Source organism: Amia ocellicauda, chromosome 1 (assembly GCF_036373705.1).
Source record: "Amia ocellicauda isolate fAmiCal2 chromosome 1, fAmiCal2.hap1, whole genome shotgun sequence".
NCBI lineage: Eukaryota > Metazoa > Chordata > Actinopteri > Amiiformes > Amiidae > Amia > Amia ocellicauda.
In genome coordinates, this window is record NC_089850.1 from 18,803,340 (window position 1) to 18,828,525 (window position 25,186).

General features: G+C 53.0%; 1 long non-coding RNA gene across 1 annotated transcript in view; it reads left to right on the forward strand.

Moving 5' to 3' along the window:
• Positions 1-25,186, forward strand: part of LOC136727616 (uncharacterized) — a 119,389-nt gene that overhangs the window by 90,747 nt on the left and 3,456 nt on the right. The window lies entirely within an intron of this gene.

Here is a 25,186-nt window from a genome sequence, read left to right on the forward strand (position 1 = left end):
CAGAACACACTCCCAAGCCTAATATAGCCTCGGCGGGCCAGAACACACTCCCAAGCATAACATGGCCTCGGCGGGCCAGAACACACTCCCAAGCATAACATGGCCTCGGCGGGCCTGAACACACTCCAAAGATTAACATGGCCTCAGCGGGCCAGATCACACTCCCAAGCATAACATGGCCTCGGCGGGCCAGAACACAGTCCCAACCCAAATAAACACTGGGCGGGCCAGAACACACTCCCAAGCATAATATAGCCTCGGCGGACCAGAACACACTCCCAAGCATAACATGGCCTCGGCGGGCCAGAACAGACTCCAAAAATTAAAATGGCCTCAGCGGGCCAGAACACACTCCCAAGTATTACATGGCCTCGGCGGGCCAGAACACACTCCAAAGCATACCATGGCCTCGGCGTACCAGAACACAAACCCAATCCAAATAAACACTGGGCGGGCCAGAACACAAACCCAAGCATAACATGACCTCGGCGGGCCAGAACAGACTCCAAAAATTAAAATGACCTCGGCGGGCCAGAACACAATCCCAAGCATAACATGGCCTCGGCGGGCCAGAACACACTCCCAACCCAAACAAACGCTGGGCGGGCCAGAACACCAACCCAATCAAGAAAAAGGCTAGACAGGCCAGAACACACTCACAAGCATAACATGGCCTCGGCGGGCCAGAAAACAGTCCCAACCCAAATAAACACTGGGCGGGTCAGAACACACTCCAAAGATTAACATGGCCTAGGTGGACCAGAACACACTCCAAATATTAACATGGCCTCGGCGGGCCAGAACACAATCCCAACCCTAATAAACACTGGGCGGGCCAGAACACATTCCCAAGCATTATATAGCCTCGGCGGGTCTGAACACAAACCCAATTAAAATAAAGGCTAGACGGACCAGAACACACTCCCAAGCATAACATGGCCTCGGCGGGCCAGAACACACTCCAAAGCATAACATGGACCCGGCGGTCCAGATCACACTCCAAAGATTAACATGGCCTCGGCGGGCCAGAACACACTCACAACTATAACATGGCCTCGGCGGGCCAGAACATACTCCAAATATTAACAAAGCCTTGGTGGACCAGAACACAGTCCCAACCCAAATAAACACTGGGCGGGCCAGAACACACTCCCAAGCATAATATAGCCTCGGCGGGCCAGAACACACTCCCAAGCATAATATAGCCTCGGCGGGCCAGAACACAAACCCAACCCAAACAAGCGCTGGGCGGTCCAGAACACGACCCCAATCAAGAAAAAGGCTAGACAGGCCAGAACACACTCCCAAGCATAACATGGCCTCGGCGGGCCAGAACAGACTCCAAATATTTACATGGCCTTGGCGGGCCAGAACACAGTCCCAACCCAAATAAACACTGGGCGGGTCAGAACACACTCCAAAGATTAACATGGCCTTGGTGGACCAGAACACACTCCAAATATTAACATGGCCTCGGCGGGCCAGAACACAATCCCAACCCTAATAAACACTGGGCGGGCCAGAACACACTCCCAAGCATTATATAGCCTCGGCGGGCCAGAACACAAACCCAATTAAAATAAAGGCTAGACGGACCAGAACACACTCCCAAGCATAACATGGACTCGGCGGGCCAGAACACACTCACAAGCATAACATGGCCTCGGCGGACCAGAACACACTCCAAATATTAACATGGCCTTAGCGGGCCAGAACACACTCCCAAGCATAACATGGCCTCGGCGGGCCAGAACAGACTCCAAATATTTACATGGCCTTGGAGGGCCAGAAAACAGTCCCAACCCAAATAAACACTGGGCGGGTCAGAACACACTCCAAAGACTAACATGGCCTCGGCGGGCCAGAACACACTCCCAACCCAAACAAACGCTGGGCGGGCCAGAATACCAACCCAATCAAGAAAAAGGCTAGACAGGCCAGAACACACTCACAAGCATAACATGGCCTCGGCGGACCAGAACACACTCCAGATATTAACATGGCCTTAGCGGGCCAGAACACACTCCCAAGCATAACATGGCCTCAGCAAGCCAGAGCACAAACCCAACCCAAACAAACGCTGGGCGGGACAGAACACACTCCCAAGCATAACAAAACCTTGGCGGGCCAGAACACACTCCATAGATTAACATGGCCTCGGCGGACCAGAACACACTCCCAAGCATAACATGGCCTCGGCGGGCCAGAACACACTCCCAAGCATAACATGGCCTCGGCGGGCCTGAACACACTCCAAAGATTAACATGGCCTCGGCGGGCCAGAACACACTCCAAAGCATAACATGGCCTCAGTGAGCCAGAACACGTTCCCAACCCAAATAAACACTGGGCAGGCCAGAACACACTCCAAAGATAAACATGGCCTCGGCGGACCAGAACATACTCCCAATCTTAACATGGCCTCAGCGGGCCAGAACACAAACCCAACCCAAACAAACGCTGGGCGGGCCAGAACACACTCCAAAGCATAACATGGCCTCGGCGGGCCAGAACACATTCCAAATATTAACATGGCCTCGGCGGGCCAGAACATAATCCCAACCCAAATAAACACTGGGCGGGCCAGAACACACTCCCAAGCCTAATATAGCCTCGGCGGGCCAGAACACACTCCCAAGCATAACATGGCCTCGGCGGGCCAGAACACACTCCCAAGCATAACATGGCCTCGGCGGGCCTGAACACACTCCAAAGATTAACATGGCCTCAGCGGGCCAGAACACACTCCAAAGCATAACATGGCCTCAGTGAGCCAGAACACATTCCCAACCCAAATAAACACTGGGCGGGCCAGATCACACTCCCAAGCATAACATGGCCTCGGCGGGCCAGAACAGGCTCCAAAAATTAAAATGGCCTCAGCGGGCCAGAACACACTCCCAAGTATTACATGGCCTCGGCGGGCCAGAACACACTCCAAAGCATACCATGGCCTCGGCGTACCAGAACACAAACCCAATCCAAATAAACACTGGGCGGGCCAGAACACAAACCCAAGCATAACATGACCTCGGCGGGCCAGAACAGACTCCAAAAATTAAAATGACCTCGGCGGGCCAGAACACAATCCCAAGCATAACATGGCCTCGGCGGGCCAGAACACACTCCCAACCCAAACAAACGCTGGGCGGGCCAGAACACCAACCCAATCAAGAAAAAGGCTAGACAGGCCAGAACACACTCACAAGCATAACATGGCCTCGGCGGGCCAGAACACACTCCAAATATTAACATGGCCTTAGCGGACCAGAACACACTCCCAAGCATAACATGGCCTCGGCGGGCCAGAAAACAGTCCCAACCCAAATAAACACTGGGCGGGTCAGAACACACTCCAAAGATTAACATGGCCTAGGTGGACCAGAACACACTCCAAATATTAACATGGCCTCGGCGGGCCAGAACACAATCCCAACCCTAATAAACACTGGGCGGGCCAGAACACATTCCCAAGCATTATATAGCCTCGGCGGGTCTGAACACAAACCCAATTAAAATAAAGGCTAGACGGACCAGAACACACTCCCAAGCATAACATGGCCTCGGCGGGCCAGAACACACTCCAAAGCATAACATGGACCCGGCGGTCCAGATCACACTCCAAAGATTAACATGGCCTCGGCGAGCCAGAACACACTCACAACTATAACATGGCCTCGGCGGGCCAGAACATACTCCAAATATTAACAAAGCCTTGGTGGACCAGAACACAATCCCAACCCAAATAAACACTGGGAGGGCCAGAACACTCCCAAGCATAATATAGCCTCGGCGGGCAAGAACACACTCCCAAGCATAACATGGCCTCGGCGGGCCAGAACGCACTCCCAACCCAAACAAACGCTGGGCGGGCCAGAACACCAACCCAATCAAGAAAAAGGCTAGACAGGCCAGAACACACTCACAAGCATAACATGGCCTCGGCGGACCAGAACACACTCCAAATATTAACATGGCCTTAGCGGGCCAGAACACACTCCCAAGCATAACATGGCCTCAGCGAGCCAGAGCACAAACCCAACCCAAACAAACGCTGGGCGGGACAGAACACACTCCCAAGCATAACATAGCCTTGGCGGGCCAGAACACACTCCATAGATTAACATGACCTCGGCGGGCCAGAACATACTCCAAATATTAACATGGCCTCGGCGGACCAGAACACACTCCAAATATTAACATGGCCTCGGCGGATCAGAACACAGTCCCAACCCAAATAAACACTGGGCGGGCCAGAACACACTCCCAAGCCTAATATAGTCTCGGCGGGCCAGAACACACTCCCAAGCATAACATGGCCTTGGCGGGCCAGAACACACTCCAAAGATTAACATGGCCTCGGCGGGCCAGAACACACTCCCAAGCAGAACATGGCCTCGGCGGGCCTGAACACACTCCAAAGATTAACATGGCCTCAGCGGGCCAGAACACACTCCAAAGCATAACATGGCCTCAGTGAGCCAGAACACACTACAAAGCATAACATGGCCTCGGCGGACCAGAACACACTCCAAAGCATAACATGGCCTCGGCGGGTCAGAACACAGTCCCAACCCAAATAAACACTGGGCGGGCCAGAACACACTCCCAAGCCTAATATAAACTCGGCGGGCCAGACCACACTCCCAATCTTAACATGGCCTCAGCGGGCCAGAACACAAACCCAACCCAAACAAACGTTGGGCGGGCCAGAACACACTCCAAAGCATAACATGGCCTCGGCGGGCCAGAACACATTCCAAATATTAACAAGGCCTCGGCGGGCCAGAACATAATCCCAACCCAAATAAACACTGGGCGGGCCAGAACACACTCCCAAGCCTAATATAGCCTCGGCGGACCAGAACACACTCCCAAGTATTACATGGCCTCGGCGGGCCAGAACACACTCCAAAGTATTACATGGCCTCGGCGTACCAGAACACAAACCCAAACCAAATAAACACTGGGCGGCCCAGAACACAAACCCAAGCATAACATGACCTCGGCGGGCCAGAACACACTCCAAAGATTAACATGGCCTCGGCGGGCCAGAACACACTCTAAAGCATAACATGGCCTCAGCGAGCCAGATCACACTCATAAGCATAACATGTCCTTAGCGGGCCAGAACACACTCCAAATATTAACATGGCCTCGGCGGGCCAGAACACAAACCTAATCAAAAAAAAGGCTAGACGGGCCAGCACACACTCCAAAGATTGACATGGCCTCGGCGGGCCAGAACACACTCCAAAGCATAACATGGCCTCTGCGGGCCTGAACACACTTCAAATATTAACATGGCCTCGGTGGGCCGGAACACAAACCCAACCCAAATAAACACTGGGTGGTCCAGAACACACTCCCAAGCATATCATTGCCTCGGCGGGCCAAAACACACTCCATAGATTAACGTGGCCTAGGCGGGCCAGAATACAAACCCAATTAAAAAAAAAAGGCTAGACGGGCTAGAACACACTTCCAAGCATAACATGGCCTCTGCGGGCCAGAACACACTCCAAAGCATAACATGGGCACGGCGGGCCAGAACACAAACCCAACCCAAACAAACGTTGGGCGGGCCAGATCACCAACCCAATCAAGAAAAAGGCTAGACAGGCTAGAACACACTCCCAAGCATAACATGGCCTCGGCGTACCAGAACACAAACCCAAATCAAATAAACACTGGGCGGGCCAGAACACAAACCCAAGCATAACATGACCTCCGCGGGCCAGAACACAAACCCAACCCAAATAAACACTGGGCGGGCCAGAACACACTCCAAAGCATAATATGGCCTCCGCGGGCCAGAACACACTCCAAAGATGAACATGGCCTCAGCGGGCCAGAACACAAACCTAATCAAAAAAAAGGCTAGACGGGCCAGAACACACTCCAAAGATTGACATGGCCTCGGCGGGCCAGAACACACTCATAAGCATAACATGTCCTTAGCGGGCCAGAACACACTCCAAATATTAACATGGCCTCGGCGGGCCAGAACACAAACCTAATCAAAAAAAAGGCTAGACGGGCCAGAACACACTCCAAAGATTGACATGGCCTCGGCGGGCCAGAACACACTCCCAAGCATTACATGACCTCGACTGGCCAGAACACACTTCAAATATTAACATGGCCTCGGCGTGCCGGAACACAAACCCAACCCAAATAAACACTGGGCGGGCCAGAACACACTCCAAGTATTAACATGGCCTCGACGGGCCAGAACACAAACCTAATCAAAAAAAAGGCTAGACGGGCCAGAACACACTCCAAAGATTGACATGGCCTCGGCGGGCCAGAACACACTCCCAAGCATTACATGACCTCGACTGGCCAGAACACACTTCAAATATTAACATGGCCTCGGCGGGCCAGAACACACTCCAAAGCATAACATGGCCTCAGCGAGCCAGATCACACTCATAAGCATAACATGTCCTTAGCGGGCCAGAACACACTCCCAAGCATATCATTGCCTCGGCGGGCCAAAACACACTCCATAGATTAACGTGGCCTAGGCGGGCCAGAATACAAACCCAATTAAAAAAAAAAGGCTAGACGGGCTAGAACACACTTCCAAGCATAACATGGCCTCTGCGGGCCAGAACACACTCCAAAGCATAACATGGGCACGGCGGGCCAGAACACAAACCCAACCCAAACAAACGTTGGGCGGGCCAGATCACCAACCCAATCAAGAAAAAGGCTAGACAGGCTAGAACACACTCCAAATATTAACATTGCCTCGGCGGGCCAGAACACACTCCAAATATTAACATGGCGTCGGCGGGCCAGAACACAATCCCAAGCATAACATGGCCTCGGCGGGCCAGAACACACTCCCAAGCATAACATGGCCTCGGCGGGCCAGAACACACTGCCAAGCATAACATGGCCTCGGCGGGCCAGAACACACTCCCAAGCCTAACATGGCCTCGGCGGGCCAGAACACACTCCCAAGCATAACATGGCCTCGGCGGGCCAGAACACACTCCAAATATTAACATGGCCTCGGCGGGCCAGAACCCAAACACAAACAATATAAACACTGGGCGGTCCAGAACTCCAACCTAATAGAAAAAAAGGCTAGACGGGCCAGAACACACTCCCAAACATAACATGGCCTCTGCGGGCCAGAACACACTCCAAAGCATAACATGGCCTTGGCGGGCCAGAACACAAACCCAACCCAAACAAACGCTGGGCGGGCCAGAACACACTCCAAAGATTAACATGGCCTTGGCGGGCCAGAACACAAACCCAAACGAAATAAACACTGGGCGGGCCAGAACACACTCATAAGCGTAACATGGCCTTAGCGGGGCCAGAACACACTCCAAATATTAACATGGCCTTGGTGGACCAGAACACACTCCGAATATTAACATGGCCTCGGCAGGCCAGAACACACTCCAAAGCATAACATGGCCTCTGCGGGCCAGAACACAGTCCAAATATTAACCTGGCCTCGGCGGGCCAGAACACACTCCAAATATTAACATGGCCTTAGCGGGCCAGAACACACTCCCAAGCATAGCATGGCCTCGGCGGGCCAGAACACACTCCATAGATTAACGTGGCCTCGGCGGGCCGGAACACAAATCCAAACCAAATAAACACTGGGTGGGCCAGAACACACTCCAAAGCATAACATGGCCTCGGCGGGCCAGAACACACTCCAAAGCATAACATGGCCTCGGCGGACCAGAACACACTCCAAATATTAACATGGCCTTAGCGGGCCAGAACACACTCCCAAGCATAACATGGTCTCGGCGGGTCAGAACACAGTCCCAACCCAAATAAACACTGGGCGAGCCAGAACACACTCCCAAGCATAACATGGTCTCGGCGGGTCAGAACACAAACCCAAACCAAATAAACACTGGGCGGGCCAGAACACACTCATAAGCGTAACATGGCCTTAGCGGGGCCAGAACACAGTCCAAATATTAACATGGCCTCGGCGGGCCAGAACACAATCCCAACCCAAATACTCACTGGGCGGGCCAGAACACACTCCAAAGCATAACATGGCCTCAGCGGGACAGAACACACTCCCAAGCCTAACATGGCCTCGGCGGGCCAGAACACACTCCAAAGCATAACATGGCCTCAGCGGGCCAGAACACACTCCAAATATTAACATTGCCTCGGCGGGCCAGAACACACTCCAAATATTAACATGGCATCGGCGGGCCAGAACACAATCCCAAGCATAACATGGCCTCTGCGGGCCAGAACACACTCCCAAGCATAACATGGCCTCGGCGGGCCAGAACACACTGCCAAGCATAGCATGGCCTCGGCGGGCCGGAACACAAATCCAAACCAAATAAACACTGGGCGGGCCAGAACACACTCATAAGCATAACATGGCCTCGGCAGGCCAGAACACACTCCATAGATTAACGTGGCCTAGTCGGGCCAGAACACAAACCCAATCAAAAAAAAGGCTAGACGGGCCAGAACACACTCCAAGGCATAAAATGGCCTCGGCGGGGCCAGAACACACTCCAAATATTAACATGGCCTCGGCGGGCCTGAACATAATCCCAACCCAAATAAACACTGTTCGGGCCAGAACACACTCCCAAGCATAACATGGCGTCAGGGCCAGAACACACTCCAAAGCATAACATGGCCTCAGCTGGCCAGAACACAAACCCAACCCAAACAAATGCTGGGCGGGACAGAACACCAACCCAATCAAGAAAAAGGCTAGACGGGCCAGAACACACTCCCAAGCATAACATGGCCTCGCCGGGCCAGAACACACGCCATAGATTAACGTGGCCTAGGCGGGCCAGAACACAAACCCAATCAAAATAAAGGCTAGATGGGCCAGAACAAACTCCCAAGCATAATATGGCCTCGGCGGGCCGGAACACACTCCAAAGATTGACATGGCCTCGGCGGGCCAGAACACACTCCAAAGATTGACATGGCCTCGGCGGGCCAGAACATAAACCCAACCCAAATAAACACTGGGCGGGCCAGACCACACTCCCAAGCATAACATGGCCTCGGCGGGCCAGAACACACTCCCAAGCATAACATGGCCTCGGCGGACCAGAACACACTCCAAATATTAACATGGCGTCGGCGGGCCAGAACACAATCCCAAGCATAACATGGCCTCGGCGGGCCAGAACACACTCCCAAGCATAACATGGCCTCGGCGGGCCAGAACACACTGCCAAGCATAACATGGCCTCGGCGGGCCAGAACACACTCCCAAGCCTAACATGGCCTCGGCGGGCCAGAACACACTCCCAAGCATAACATGGCCTCGGCGGGCCAGAACACACTCCAAATATTAACATGGCCTCGGCGGGCCAGAACCCAAACACAAACAATATAAACACTGGGCGGTCCAGAACTCCAACCTAATAGAAAAAAAGGCTAGACGGGCCAGAACACACTCCCAAACATAACATGGCCTCTGCGGGCCAGAACACACTCCAAAGCATAACATGGCCTTGGCGGGCCAGAACACAAACCCAACCCAAACAAACGCTGGGCGGGCCAGAACACACTCCAAAGATTAACATGGCCTTGGCGGGCCAGAACACAAACCCAAACGAAATAAACACTGGGCGGGCCAGAACACACTCATAAGCGTAACATGGCCTTAGCGGGGCCAGAACACACTCCAAATATTAACATGGCCTTGGTGGACCAGAACACACTCCGAATATTAACATGGCCTCGGCAGGCCAGAACACACTCCAAAGCATAACATGGCCTCTGCGGGCCAGAACACAGTCCAAATATTAACCTGGCCTCGGCGGGCCAGAACACACTCCAAATATTAACATGGCCTTAGCGGGCCAGAACACACTCCCAAGCATAGCATGGCCTCGGCGGGCCAGAACACACTCCATAGATTAACGTGGCCTCGGCGGGCCGGAACACAAATCCAAACCAAATAAACACTGGGTGGGCCAGAACACACTCCAAAGCATAACATGGCCTCGGCGGGCCAGAACACACTCCAAAGCATAACATGGCCTCGGCGGACCAGAACACACTCCAAATATTAACATGGCCTTAGCGGGCCAGAACACACTCCCAAGCATAACATGGTCTCGGCGGGTCAGAACACAGTCCCAACCCAAATAAACACTGGGCGAGCCAGAACACACTCCCAAGCATAACATGGTCTCGGCGGGTCAGAACACAAACCCAAACCAAATAAACACTGGGCGGGCCAGAACACACTCATAAGCGTAACATGGCCTTAGCGGGGCCAGAACACAGTCCAAATATTAACATGGCCTCGGCGGGCCAGAACACAATCCCAACCCAAATACTCACTGGGCGGGCCAGAACACACTCCAAAGCATAACATGGCCTCAGCGGGACAGAACACACTCCCAAGCCTAACATGGCCTCGGCGGGCCAGAACACACTCCAAAGCATAACATGGCCTCAGCGGGCCAGAACACACTCCAAATATTAACATTGCCTCGGCGGGCCAGAACACACTCCAAATATTAACATGGCATCGGCGGGCCAGAACACAATCCCAAGCATAACATGGCCTCTGCGGGCCAGAACACACTCCCAAGCATAACATGGCCTCGGCGGGCCAGAACACACTGCCAAGCATAGCATGGCCTCGGCGGGCCGGAACACAAATCCAAACCAAATAAACACTGGGCGGGCCAGAACACACTCATAAGCATAACATGGCCTCGGCAGGCCAGAACACACTCCATAGATTAACGTGGCCTAGTCGGGCCAGAACACAAACCCAATCAAAAAAAAGGCTAGACGGGCCAGAACACACTCCAAGGCATAAAATGGCCTCGGCGGGGCCAGAACACACTCCAAATATTAACATGGCCTCGGCGGGCCTGAACATAATCCCAACCCAAATAAACACTGTTCGGGCCAGAACACACTCCCAAGCATAACATGGCGTCAGGGCCAGAACACACTCCAAAGCATAACATGGCCTCAGCTGGCCAGAACACAAACCCAACCCAAACAAATGCTGGGCGGGACAGAACACCAACCCAATCAAGAAAAAGGCTAGACGGGCCAGAACACACTCCCAAGCATAACATGGCCTCGCCGGGCCAGAACACACGCCATAGATTAACGTGGCCTAGGCGGGCCAGAACACAAACCCAATCAAAATAAAGGCTAGATGGGCCAGAACAAACTCCCAAGCATAATATGGCCTCGGCGGGCCGGAACACACTCCAAAGATTGACATGGCCTCGGCGGGCCAGAACACACTCCAAAGATTGACATGGCCTCGGCGGGCCAGAACATAAACCCAACCCAAATAAACACTGGGCGGGCCAGACCACACTCCCAAGCATAACATGGCCTCGGCGGGCCAGAACACACTCCCAAGCATAACATGGCCTCGGCGGACCAGAACAAATTTCAAATATTAACATGGCCTCGGGGGGCCAGAACACACCCACAAGCATAACATGGCCTCGGTGGACCAGAACACACTCCCAAGCATAACATGGCCTTGGCGGACCAGAACAAATTTCAAATATTAACATGGCCTCGGGGGGCCAGAACACACACACAAGCATAACATGGCCTCGGTGGACCAGAACACACTCCAAAGCATAACATGGCCTTGGCGGGCCAGAACACACTCCCAATCATAACATGGCCTCGGCGGGCCAAAACACAAACCCAACCCAAACAAACGCTGGGCGGGCCAGAACACCAGCCCAATCAAGAAAAAGGCTAGACGGGCCAGAACACACTCACAAGCATAACATGGCCTAGGCGGGCCAGTACACACTCCCAAGCATAACGTGGCCTCGGCGGACCAGAACACACTCCAAAGATTAACATGGCCTCAGCAGGCCAGAACACAAACCCAACCCAAACACTCGCTGGGCGGGCCAGAACACACTCCCAAGCATAACATGGCCTCAGCGGACCAGAACACAAACCCAACCCAAACAAACGCTGGGCGGGCCAGAACACCAGCCCAATCAAGAAAAAGGCTAGGCGGGCCGGAACACACTCCAAAGATTGACATGGCCTCGGCGGGCCAGAACACACTCCAAAGATTGACATGGACTCAGCAGGCCAGAACACAAACCCAACCCAAACACTCGCTGGGCGGGCCAGAACACACTCCCAAGCATAACATGGAATCGGCGGGCCAGAACACACACACAAGCATAACATGGCCTCGGCGGGCCAGAACACAAACCCAAACCAAATAAACACTGGGCGGGCCAGAACACACTCTAAAGCATAACATGGCCTCAGCGTACCAGAACACACTCACAAGCATAACATGGCCTCGGCGGGCCAGAACACACTCCAAAGATTAACATGGTCTCGGCGGGCCAGAACACACTCCAAAGATTAACATGGTCTCGGCGGGCCAAAACACACTCCATAGATTAACATGGCCAAGGCGGACCAGAATACAAACCCAATCAAAAAAAAGGCTAGTCGGGCTGGAACACACTCCCAAGCATAACATGGCCTCAGCGGGCCAGAACACAAACCCAAACAATATAAACGCTGGTCGGTCCACAACACCAACCTAATAGAAAAAACGTCTAGACGGGCCAGAACACACTCCCAAACATAACATGGCCTCTGCGGGCCAGAACACACTCCAAAGCATAACATGGCCTTGGCGGGCCAGAACACAAACCCAAACCAAATAAACGCTGGGCGGGCCAGAACACCAACCTAATAGAAAAAAAGGCTAGACGGGCCAGAACACACTCCCAAACATAACATGGCCTCGGCGGGCCAGAACATAAACCCAACCCAAATAAACACTGGGCGGGCCAGAACACACTCCCAAGCATAAAATAGCCTCAGCGGTCCAGAACACACTCCCAAGCATAACATGGAATCGGCGGGCCAGAACACACTCCATAGATTAACATGGCCAAGGCGGGCCAGAATACAAACCCAAAAAAAAAAAAGGCTAGTCGGGCTAGAACACACTCCCAAACATAACATGGCCTCTGCGGGCCAGAACACACTCCAAAGCATAACATGGCCTTGGCGGGCCAGAACACAAACCCAAACCAAATAAACGCTGGGCGGGCCAGAACACAAACCTAATCAAGAAAAAGGCTATGCGGGCCAGAACACACTCCATAGATTAACGTGGCCTAGGCGGTCCAGAACACCAACCTAAGAGAAAAAAAGGCTAGACGGGCCAGAACACACTCCCAAACATAGCATGGCCTCGGCGGGCCAGAACACACTCCATAGATTAACGTGGCCTCGGCGGGCCAGAACACAGTCCAAAGATTGACATGTCCTCGGCGGGCCAGAACACACTCCAAAGCATAACATGGCCTCGGCGGGCCAGAACACACTCCCAAGCCTAATATAGCCTCGGCGGGCCAGAACACACACACAAGCATAACATGGCCTCAGCGGACCAGAAAACCAACCCAATCAAGAAAAAGGCTAGACGGGCCAGAACACACTCCCAAGCATAACATGGCCTCGGCGGGCCAGAACACACTCCATAGATTAGCGTGGCCTCGGTGGGCCAGAACACACTCCCAAGCATAACATTGCCTCAGCGGACCAGAACACACTCCAAATATTAACATGTCCTCGGCGGGCCAGAACACAAACCCAACCCAAACAAACGCTGGGCGGGCCAGAACACCAACCCAATCAAGAAAAAGGCTAGACGGGCCAGAACACACTCCCAAGCACAACATGGCCTCGGCGGGCCAGAACACACTCCAAAGATTGACATGGCCTCGGCGGGCCAGAACACCAACCCAATCAAGAAAAAGGCTAGACGGGCCAGAACACATTCCCAAGCATAACATGGCCTCGGCGGGTCAGAACACAATCCAAAGATAAATATGGCCTTAGCGGGCCAGATCACACTCCAAAGCATAACATGGCCTCGGCGGGCCAGAACACACTCCCAAGCATAACATGGCCTCGGCGGGCCAGAACACACTCCCAAGCATAACATGGCCTCGGCGGGCCAGAACACACTCCAAAGCATAACATGGCCTCAGCGGTCCAGAACACACTCCAAAGCATAACATGGCCTCAGCGGTCCAGAACACACTCCCAAGCACAACATGGCCTCGGCGGGCCAGAACACACTCCAAAGATTGACATGGCCTCGGCGGGCCAGAACACCAACCCAATCAAGAAAAAGGCTAGACGGGCCAGAACACATTCCCAAGCATAACATGGCCTCGGCGGGTCAGAACACAATCCAAAGATAAATATGGCCTTAGCGGGCCAGATCACACTCCAAAGCATAACATGGCCTCGGCGGGCCAGAACACACTCCCAAGCATAACATGGCCTCGGCGGGCCAGAACACACTCCATAGATTAACGTGGTCTCGGCGGGCCAAAACACACTCCATAGATTAACGCGGCCTCAGCGGTCCAGAACACACTCCAAAGCATAACATGGCCTCAGCGGTCCAGAACACACTCCAAAGCATAACATGGCCTCGGCGGACCAGAACACACTCCAAATATTAACATGGCCATAGCGGGCCAGAACACAATCCCAAGCATAACATGGTCTCGGCGGGTCAGAACACAATCCAAAGATAAATATGGCCTTAGCGGGCCAGATCACACTCCAAAGCATAACATGGCCTCGGCGGGCCAGAACACACTCCCAAGCATAACATGGCCTCGGCGGGCCAGAACACACTCCCAAGCATAACATGGCCTCGGCGGGCCAGAACACACTCCAAAGCATAACATGGCCTCAGCGGTCCAGAACACACTCCAAAGCATAACATGGCCTCAGCGGTCCAGAACACACTCCCAAGCACAACATGGCCTCGGCGGGCCAGAACACACTCCAAAGATTGACATGGCCTCGGCGGGCCAGAACACCAACCCAATCAAGAAAAAGGCTAGACGGGCCAGAACACATTCCCAAGCATAACATGGCCTCGGCGGGTCAGAACACAATCCAAAGATAAATATGGCCTTAGCGGGCCAGATCACACTCCAAAGCATAACATGGCCTCGGCGGGCCAGAACACACTCCCAAGCATAACATGGCCTCGGCGGGCCAGAACACACTCCCAAGCATAACATGGCCTCGGCGGGCCAGAACACACTCCAAAGCATAACATGGCCTCAGCGGTCCAGAACACACTCCAAAGCATAACATGGCCTTGGCGGGCCAGAACACAAACCCAAACCAAATAAACGCTGGGCGGGCCAGAACACACTCCCAAACATAACATGGCCTCAGCGGGCCAGAACACAAACCCAAACAATATAAACGCTGGGCGGTCCAGAACACCAACCTAATAGAAAAAAAGGCTAGACGGGCCAGAACACACTCCCAAACATAACATGGCCTCGGCGGGCCAGAACACACTCCATAGATTAACGTGGTCTCGGCGGGCCAAAACACACTCCATAGATTAACATGGCCTCGGCGGGCCGGAACACACTCCAAAGATTGACATGGCCTCGGCGGGCCAGAACATAAACCCAACCCAAATAAACACTGGGCGGGCCAGAACACACTCCCAAGCATAAAATAGCCTCGGCGGGCCAGAACACACTCCCAAGCATAACATGGAATCGGCGGGCCAGAACACACTCCATAGATTAACATGGCCTCGGCGGGCCAAAACACACTCCATAGATTAACATGGCCTTGGCGGGCCAGAACACAAACCCAAACCAAATAAACGCTGGGCGGGCCAGAACACACTCCCAAGCATAACATGGCCTCAGCAGGCCAGAACACAAGCCCAACCCATACAAACGCTGGGCGGGCCAGAACACCAGCCCAATCAAGAAAAAGGCTAGTCGGGCCAGAACACATTCCAAAGATTGACATGGCCTCGGCGGGCCAGAACATACTCCAAAAATTAACATGGCCTCGGCTGGCCAGAACACAAACCCAAACCAAATAAACACTGGGCGGGCCAGAACACACTCTAAAGCATAACATGGCCTCAGCGGACCAGAACAGACTCCAAATATTAACATGGCCTCGGCGGACCAGAACACAAACCCAACCCAAATAAACACTGGGCGGGCCAGAACACACTCTAAAGCATTACATGGCCTCAGCGGACCAGAACACACTCCAAAGATTGACATGGCCTCGGCGGGCCAGAACACACTCCAAAGATTGACATGGCCTCAGCAGGCCAGAACACACTCACAAGCATAACATGGCCTCAGCGGGCCAGAACACAATCCCAACCCAAATAGACACTGGGCGGGCCAGAACACACTCCCAAGCATAACATGGCCTCGGCGGACCAGAACAAACTCCAAATATTAACATGGCCTCGGCGGGCCAGAACACACTCCAAAGCATAACATGGCCTCAGCGGGCCATAACACAAACCCAACCCAAACAAATGCTGGGTGGGCCAGAACACCAACCTAATCAAGAAAAAGGCTATGCGGGCCAGAACACACTGCATAGATTAACGTGGCCTAGGCGGTCGAGAACACCAACCTAAGAGAAAAAAAGGCTAGATGGGCCAGAACACACTCCCAAACATAGCATGGCCTCAGTGGGCCAGAACACAAACCCAAACAATATAAACGCTGGGCGGTCCAGAACACCAACCTAATAGAAAAAAAGGCTAGACGGGCCAGAACACACTCCCAAACATAGCATGGCCTCGGCGGGCCAGAACACACTCCATAGATTAACGTGGTCTCGGCGGGCCAAAACACACTCCATAGATTAACGCGGCCTCGGCGGGCCGGAACACACTCCAAAGATTGACATGGCCTCGGCGGGCCAGAACATAAACCCAACCCAAATAAACACTGGGCGGGCCAGAACACACTCCCAAGCATAAAATAGCCTCGGCGGGCCAGAACACAAGCCCAACCCATACAAACGCTGGGCGGGCCAGAACACACTCCCAAGCATAACATGGAATCGGCGGGCCAGAACACACTCCAAAGATTAACATGGCCTTGGCGGGCCAGAACACAAACCCAAACCAAATAAACGCTGGGCGGGCCAGAACACACTCCCAAGCATAACATGGCCTCAGCAGGCCAGAACACAAGCCCAACCCATACAAACGCTGGGCGGGCCAGAACACCAGCCCAATCAAGAAAAAGGCTAGTCGGGCCAGAACACACTCCAAAGATTAACATGGCCTCAGCGGGCCAGAACACATTCCAAAGATTGACATGGCCTCGGCGGGCCAGAACATACTCCAAAAATTAACATGGCCTCGGCTGGCCAGAACACAAACCCAAACCAAATAAACACTGGGCGGGCCAGAACACACTCTAAAGCATAACATGGCCTCAGCGGACCAGAACAGACTTCAAATATTAACATGGCCTCGGCGGACCAGAACACAAACCCAACCCAAATAAACACTGGGCGGGCCAGAACACACTCTAAAGCATTACATGGCCTCGGCGGGCCAGAACACACTCCAATGATTGACATGGCCTCAGCGGGCCAGAACACACTCACAAGCATAACATGGCCTCAGCGGGCCAGAACACAATCCCAACCCAAATAGACACTGGGCGGGCCAGAACACACTCCCAAGCATAACATGGCCTCGGCGGACCAGAACAAACTCCAAATATTAACATGGCCTCGGCGGGCCAGAACACACTCCATAGATTAACATGGCCTCGGCGGGCCAGAACACACTCCATAGATTAACGTGGCCTCGGCGGGCCAGAACACAGTCCAAAGATTGACATGTCCTCGGCGGGCCAGAACACACTCCCAAGCATAACATGGCCTCGGCGGGCCAGAACACACTCCATAGATTAGCGTGGCCTCGGCGGGCCAGAACACAAACCCAACCCAAACAAACGCTGGGCGGGCCAGAACACCAACCCAATCAAGAACAAGGCTAGACGGGCCAGAACACACTCCAAAGCATAACATGGCCTCGGCGGGCCAGAACACACTCCAATGATTGACATGGCCTCAGCGGGCCAGAACACACTCACAAGCATAACATGGCCTCGGCGGACCAGAACAAACTCCAAATATTAACATGGCCTCGGCGGGCCAGAACACACTCCAAAGCATAACATGGCCTCAGCGGGCCAGAACACAAACCCAACCCAAACAAATGCTGGGTGGGCCAGAACACCAACCTAATCAAGAAAAAGGCTATGCGGGCCAGAACACACTCCATAGATTAACGTGGCCTAGGCGGTCCAGAACACCAACCTAAGAGAAAAAAAGGCTAGACGGGCCAGAACACACTCCCAAACATAGCATGGCCTCTGCGGGCCAGAACACACTCCCAAGCATAACATGGCCTCAGTGGGCCAGAACACAAACCCAAACAATATAAACGCTGGGCGGTCCAGAACACCAACCTAATAGAAAAAAAGGCTAGACGGGCCAGAACAGACTCCCAAGCATAACATGGCCTCGGTGGGCCAGAACACACTCCATAGACTAACATGGCCTCGGCGGGCCAGAACACACTCCATAGATTAACGTGGCCTCAGCGGGCCAGAACACAGTCCAAAGATTGACATGTCCTCGGCGGGCCAGAACACACTCCAAAGCATAACATGGCCTCGGCAGGCCAGAACACACTCCATAGATTAGCGTGGCCTCGGCGGGCCAGAACACAAACCCAACCCAAACAAACGCTGGGCGGGCCAGAACACCAACCCAATCAAGAACAAGGCTAGACGGGCCAGAACACACTCCCAAGCACAACATGGCCTCGGCGGGCCAGAAAACCAACCCAATCAAGAAAAAGGCTAGACGGGCCAGAACACACTCCCAAGCATAACATGGCCTCGGCGGGCCAGAACACACTCCATAGATTAGCGTGGCCTCGGCGGGCCAGAACACAAACCCAACCCAAACAAACGCTGGGCGGGCCAGAACACCAACCCAATCAAGAACAAGGCTAGACGGGCCAGAACACACTCCCAAGCACAACATGCCCTCGGCGGGCCAGAATACACTCCAAAGATTGACATGGCCTCGGCGGGCCAGAACACACTCCAAAGATTGACATGGCCTCGGCGGGCCAGAACACCAACCCAATCAAGAAAAAGGCTAGACGGGCCAGAACACATTCCCAAGCATAACATGGCCTCGGCGGGCCAGAACACACTCCAAAGATTGACATGGCCTCGGCGGGCCAGAACACCAACCCAATCAAGAAAAAGGCTAGACGGGCCAGAACACATTCCCAAGCATAACATGGCCTCGGCGGGCCAGAACACACTCCAAAGATTGACATGGCCTCGGCGGGCCAGAACACCAACCCAATCAAGAAAAAGGCTAGACGGGCCAGAACACATTCCCAAGCATAACATGGCCTCGGCGGGCCAGAACACACTCCAAAGCATAACATGGCCTCGGCGGACCAGAACACATTCCATAGACTAACATGGCCTCGGCGGGCCAGAACACACTCCATAGATTAACGTGGCCTCAGCGGGCCAGAACACAGTCCAAAGATTGACATGTCCTCGGCGGGCCAGAACACACTCCAAAGCATAACATGGCCTCGGCAGGCCAGAACACACTCCATAGATTAGCGTGGCCTCGGCGGGCCAGAACACAAACCCAACCCAAACAAACGCTGGGCGGGCCAGAACACCAACCCAATCAAGAACAAGGCTAGACGGGCCAGAACACACTCCCAAGCACAACATGGCCTCGGCGGGCCAGAAAACCAACCCAATCAAGAAAAAGGCTAGACGGGCCAGAACACACTCCCAAGCATAACATGGCCTCGGCGGGCCAGAACACACTCCATAGATTAGCGTGGCCTCGGCGGACCAGAACACAAACCCAACCCAAACAAACGCTGGGCGGGCCAGAACACCAACCCAATCAAGAACAAGGCTAGACGGGCCAGAACACACTCCCAAGCACAACATGCCCTCGGCGGGCCAGAATACACTCCAAAGATTGACATGGCCTCGGCGGGCCAGAACACACTCCAAAGATTGACATGGCCTCGGCGGGCCAGAACACCAACCCAATCAAGAAAAAGGCTAGACGGGCCAGAACACATTCCCAAGCATAACATGGCCTCGGCGGGCCAGAACACACTCCAAAGATTGACATGGCCTCGGCGGGCCAGAACACCAACCCAATCAAGAAAAAGGCTAGACGGGCCAGAACACATTCCCAAGCATAACATGGCCTCGGCGGGCCAGAACACACTCCAAAGCATAACATGGCCTCGGCGGACCAGAACACATTCCATAGATTAACGTGGCCTAGGCGGGCCAGAACACAAACCCAATCAAAATAAAGGCTAGACGGGCCAGAATACACTCCATAGATTAACGTGGCCTCATCGGGCCAGAACACACTTTAAAGCATAACATGGCCTCGGCGGGCCAGAACACACTCCAAATATTAACATGGCCTCGGCGGGCCTGAACACAAACCCAAACCAAATAAACACTGTTCGGGCCAGATCACACTCCCAAGCATAACATGGCGTCAGGGCCAGAACACACTCCCAAGCATAATATGGTCTCGGCGGGCCAGAACACACTCCATAGATTAACGTGGCCTCGGCGGGCCGGAACACAAACCCAAACCAAATAAACACTGAGCGGGCCAGAACACACTCATAAGCATAACATTGCCTTAGCGGGCCAGAACACACTCCAAATATTAACATGGCCTCGGCAGGCCAGAACACACTCCATTGATTAACGTGGCCTAGTCGGGCCAGAACACAAACCCAATCAAAAAAAAGGCTAGATGAGCCAGAACACACTCCCAAGCATAACATGGCCTTAGCGGGCCAGAACACACTCCAAAGATAAATATGGCCTTAGCGGGCCAGAACATACTCCCAAGCATAACATGGCCTCGGCGGGCCAAAACACACTCCAAAGATAAATATGGCCTTAGCGGGCCAGAACACACTCCAAAGCATAACATGGCCTTAGCGGGCCAGAACACAATCCCAACCCAAATAAACACTGGGCGGGCCAGAACACACTCCCAAGCCTAATATAGTCTCGGCGGGCCAGAACACACTCCAAAGATAAATATTGCCTTAGCGGGCCAAATCACACTCCCAAGCATAACATGGCCTCGGCGGGCCAGAACACAATCCCAAGCCTAATATAGCCTCGGCGGGCCAGAACACACTCCAAAGATAAATATGGCCTTAGCGGGCCAGATCACACTCCAAAGCATAACATGGCCTCAGCGGGCCAGAACACACTCCAAAGCATAACATGGCCTCGGCGGACCAGAACACACTCCAAATATTAACATGGCCTCGGTGGACCAAAACACACTCCAAATATTAACATGGCCATAGCGGGCCAGACCACAATCCCAAGCATAACATGGTCTCGGCGGACCAGAACACACTTCATAGATTAACGTGGTCTCGGCGGGCCGGAACACAAACCCAAACCAAATAAACACTGGGTGGGCCAGAACACACTCCAAAGCATAACATGGCCTCATCAGGCCAGAACACACTCCATAGATTAACGTGGCCTAGTCGGGCCAGAACACAAACCTAATCAAAAAAAAGGCTAGATGGGCCAGAACACACTCCAAATATTAACATGGCCTCGGCGGGCCAGAACACACTCCCAAGCCTAATAAAGCCTCGGCGGGCCAGAACACACTCCAAAGATAAATATGGCCCTAGCGGGCCAGAACACACACACAAGCATAATATGGCCTTGGTGGACCAGAAGACACTCCAAATATTAACATGGCCTTAGCGGGCCAGAACACACTCCAAAGCATAATATGGCCTCAGCGGGCCAGAACACAAACCCAACCCAAACAAACGCTGGGCGGGCCAGAACACCAACCCAGTCAAGAAAAAGGCTAGACGGGCCAGAACACACTCCCAAGCATAACATGGCCTCGGCGGGCCAGAACACACTCCAAAGATAAATATGGCCTTAGCGGGCCAGATCACACTCCAAAGCATAACATGGCCTCGGCGGGCCAGAACACACTCCCAAGCATAACATGGCCTCGGCGGGCCAGAACACACTCCAAAGCATAACATGGCCTCAGCGGTCCAGAACACACTCCAAAGCATAACATGGCCTCATCAGGCCAGAACACACTCCAAAGCATAACATGGCCTAGTCGGGCCAGAACACAAACCCAATCAAAAAAAAGGCTAGATGAGCCAGAACACACTCCCAAGCATAACATGGCCTTAGCGGGCCAGAACACACTCCAAAGATAAATATGGCCTTAGCGGGCCAGAACATACTCCCAAGCATAACATGGCCTCGGCGGGCCAAAACACACTCCAAAGATAAATATGGCCTTAGCGGGCCAGAACACACTCCAAAGCATAACATGGCCTTAGCGGGCCAGAACACAATCCCAACCCAAATAAACACTGGGCGGGCCAGAACACACTCCCAAGCCTAATATAGTCTCGGCAGGCCAGAACACACTCCAAAGATAAATATGGCCTTAGCGGGCCAGATCACACTCCCAAGCATAACATGGCCTCGGCGGGCCAGAACACAATCCCAAGCCTAATATAGCCTCGGCGGGCCAGAACACACTCCAAAGATAAATATGGCCTTAGCGGGCCAGATCACACTCCAAAGCATAACATGGCCTCAGCGGGCCAGAACACACTCCAAAGCATAACATGGCCTCGGCGGACCAGAACACACTCCAAATATTAACATGGCCTCGGTGGACCAAAACACACTCCAAATATTAACATGGCCATAGCGGGCCAGACCACAATCCCAAGCATAACATGGTCTCGGCGGACCAGAACACACTTCATAGATTAACGTGGTCTCGGCGGGCCGGAACACAAACCCAAACCAAATAAACACTGGGTGGGCCAGAACACACTCCAAAGCATAACATGGCCTCATCAGGCCAGAACACACTCCATAGATTAACGTGGCCTAGTCGGGCCAGAACACAAACCTAATCAAAAAAAAGGCTAGATGGGCCAGAACACACTCCAAATATTAACATGGCCTCGGCGGGCCAGAACACACTCCCAAGCCTAATATAGCCTCGGCGGGCCAGAACACACTCCAAAGATAAATATGGCCCTAGCGGGCCAGAACACACACACAAGCATAATATGGCCTTGGTGGACCAGAAGACACTCCAAATATTAACATGGCCTTAGCGGGCCAGAACACACTCCAAAGCATAATATGGCCTCAGCGGGCCAGAACACAAATCCAACCCAAACAAACGCTGGGCGGGCCAGAACACCAACCCAGTCAAGAAAAAGGCTAGACGGGCCAGAACACACTCCCAAGCATAACATGGCCTCGGCGGGCCAGAACACACTCCATAGATTAACGTGGCCTAGGCGGGCCAGATCACAAATCCAATCAAAATAAAGGCTAGACAGACCAGAACACACTCCCAAGCACAACATGGCCTCGGCGGGCAAAAACACACTCCAAATATTAACATGGCCTTGGTGGACCAGAACACACTCCAAAAATAACATGACCTTGGCGGGCTAGAACACACACACAAGCATAACATGGCCTCGGCGGGCTAGAACACACACACAAGCATAACATGGCCTCGGCGGACCAGAACACAGTCCCAACCCAAATAAACACTGGGCGGGCCAGAACACACTCCCAAGCCTAATATAGCCTCGGCGGGCCAGAACACACTCCCAAGCATTACATGGCCTCAGCGGGCCAGAACACACTCCAAAGCATAACATGGCCTCAGCGGGCCAGAAAACAAAACCAACCCAAACAAACGCTGGGCGGGCCAGAACACACTCCCAAGCATAACATGGCCTCGGTGGGCCAGAACACACTCCATAGATTAACATGGCCTCGGTGGGCCAGAACACAATCCCAACCCTAATAAACACTGGGCGGGCCAGAACACACTCCAAAGATTAACATGGCCTCGGCGGGCCAGAACACACTCCCAAGCATAACATGGCCTCGGCGGGCCAGAACACACTCCAAAGATTAACATGGCCTCGGCGGGCCAGAACACACTCCAAAGATTAACATGGCCTCAGCGGGCCAGAAAACAAAACCAACCCAAACAAACGCTGGGCGGGCCAGAACACACTCCCAAGCCTAATATAGCCTCGGCGGGCCAGAACACACTCCCAAGCATTACATGGCCTCAGCGGGCCAGAACACACTCCATAGATTAACATGGCCTTGGCGGACCAGAACACACTACAAATATTAACATGGCCTCGGTGGGCCAGAACACAATCCCAACCCTAATAAACACTGGGCGGGCCAGAACACACTCCCAAGCATAACATGGCCTCGGCGGGCCAGAACACACTCCAAAGATTAACATGGCCTCGGCGGGCCAGAACACACTCCCAAGCATAACATGGCCTCGGTGGACCAGAACACACTCCAAATATTAACATGGCCTTAGCGGGCCAGAACACACTCCAAAGCATAACATGGCCTCAGTGGGCCAGAGCACAAACCCAACCCAAACAAACGCTGGGCGGGCCAGAACACCAACCCAATCAAGAAAAAGGCTAGACGGGCCAGAACACACTCCCATGCATAAAATGGCCTCGGCGGGCCAGAACATACTCCAAAGATTAACATGGCCTCGGCGATGGGAACAAACCGCTCGCTTCTCTTCAGCAGAATCTCTGCTACGCAGCAGGAAATGCACGTCTATATCGCAAATCGTTTCCCCATAAATTAATATGTTGTAATTGATGCAACTGATTAATACTTATCTAACACAACAACTTTGTTAAATAAATATCTATGTAAAAATACATTATTAAAAGACATATGGAAATGGCATAATAACAGCAGCAGTCAACTCTCACGCACCTCGTGTCACACTCTTGTATTATTGTCCCAATATTAGCTTTATTAACTTCATATTTTCACAATTTCAAATTAACTATAAAGGTTGTGAGTATTTGTTTTATAAAGGAATATTTTGCAATTACAGCTGTAATTGACTGACCAATATGTTTTTCTTTTTTCTTTTTTTATTCATTTTCATTCAATTGCCAGTTTAGCAATGTGAGCTGCAATGAAAATGCGTTAACATTAGCGTCCTTGTGGCAATGTTTTCACAATAGCAAAATACAAAATGTATAAGACCTATATATCTAGCTAATTTATACCATCTACTTGACTAAATGATTGACTTTTCATCTCCAAACCACACTCAGACTGCCGGTCTACATTCGGAAACAAAACTGTGCGTTTTCGAGGACCGAAAACTGTCCAAATGC